Here is a 1,561-nt window from a genome sequence, read left to right as displayed (position 1 = left end):
TTGGTTGATGACTAGGGGAGACCGGGGCTATCTCGGACACTTTTTGTTTTTCCGCTGCCAAATGTTTTAAAATCTAAATTAAGAAAAAATAAAAGTATAGGGGTGATTCCCTGTTGTTAATTTATGTTTGGTAATTTTTTTAATTTTTTTCGTAAAGGTAAGTGAGTTTTATTTAATAAAATGTAAAGAGGAAAAACTGAAAAAAAAAAAAAAAATTGGGTTGAATGGGACAGAGGCAGGGGCTAAATTGGACAGCTTTTTTCTCTGAAACGGCTGAATTATATTTATTTTAAGACGCACTGGTGAAAAGGGAATTTTTTTCTCTTTCAGAAGTGCTGTGTTTTTATTTATAATATCAAGTATAAGCGGAGATAATATAAAAAACGTAAAGATGGTTTTTTTTTAATCTTTTTTTCGTTGTTTTTTCGGTGGGTGGTCATTAAACTGGCTATAGCTCCACCCTCGTGATCACGTGACTTTTTTACTTCTGTTTAGTCACAACCCTTGTCCTTGTCAAAAATCAGAAAGTCTTGAAAGTGTATTTTAATTTTTAGTGGAAAATTTCTTCAATAGGTAATTATAATTATGAATATACACTTTTGTTTATTAAGTGAAAGGTTTCATAATTTACAATTGTGTGAGTGACAAAAGTTGCTCGCGTTATGTGCTACAACAATAGTAACAATTTTGCAAACTTCTTTAGGAAGTGGCAGACCTGGATTATCCAACATATTAAATACTTTTCTCAAAGTACCAATTTATACAGTCGTGAGAGGTAATCTCACTTGTCTATACTGAAATACTGAAATACTAACATAAACGTATGTCTGATCATTACAGGTTTGAAAATGGTTCGTACCTACTACAGAAAGACTGAAAAGGTGCCTAGAGAAAAATTGATTGGTGCACTGAGGCACTTGAAATTACTCGATAATCTTAATTTGCAAAAGATAGCATATAGAAAAGTAGCCGAAGGTTTTGACATTCCTAAGTCAACCCTTTTCAGTCACTATCAAAAAGTGAAAGATCTTGATTCCATCCCTGAAAACTATTTGTCGAATGAAGTGCATAACAGACAAATCCTTAAGTTCAAAGAAGAGGAGGAACTTGTGGAATATCTCAAGCTTGCAATGGAGAGTAACCATTCGTTGACTCCTAGTGAAGTGAGAAAGCTCGTTTATAGCTTTGTTATCGGCAATGGAACAAACATGAGCAATGCATTATTCTGTTGTCTGTGGCTTACGTTGTCTTATTTATAATCAATGATTCTTTATTTGTTTAATAAGACAATTTACGAAACCTAATCTGACAGACATTTAATTATGTGTTGTACATTGACAGATAAATTGATTGAACTGGTAACACCTTATCTAACTGTTTCATCATTAAGAACTGGTTAATAAATAAACATTGAAAGAAAAAGACAGAGATTTTATCACATCTATTCAAATTCTCATTGAGTCGTAATCCTTATTTACCAAATTCCAGTTGTGTTACATTCCAAATAGTTAATCAATGAGTTTCAAATTTTTGAACAGATAATCTCAAGACTTAGTCGACA

At 32.2% G+C, this 1,561-nt stretch overlaps 1 long non-coding RNA gene across 1 annotated transcript; it reads left to right on the top strand.

The window, feature by feature from the left end:
- The first annotated feature begins 474 nt into the window (after positions 1-474).
- LOC124339930 lies at positions 475-1,085 on the top strand. Its single transcript, XR_006918023.1, has 3 exons — positions 475-573; positions 704-775; positions 841-1,085. It is a non-coding gene; the product is annotated as an uncharacterized LOC124339930 (long non-coding RNA).
- Positions 1,086-1,561: the final 476 nt, after the last annotated feature.

Source organism: Daphnia pulicaria, chromosome 1, assembly GCF_021234035.1.
Source record: "Daphnia pulicaria isolate SC F1-1A chromosome 1, SC_F0-13Bv2, whole genome shotgun sequence".
In the NCBI taxonomy this organism is placed as follows: domain Eukaryota; kingdom Metazoa; phylum Arthropoda; class Branchiopoda; order Diplostraca; family Daphniidae; genus Daphnia; species Daphnia pulicaria.
The sequence above is the reverse complement of the archived record's forward strand: the minus strand, read 5'-3'. Positions and strand labels throughout refer to the sequence as shown.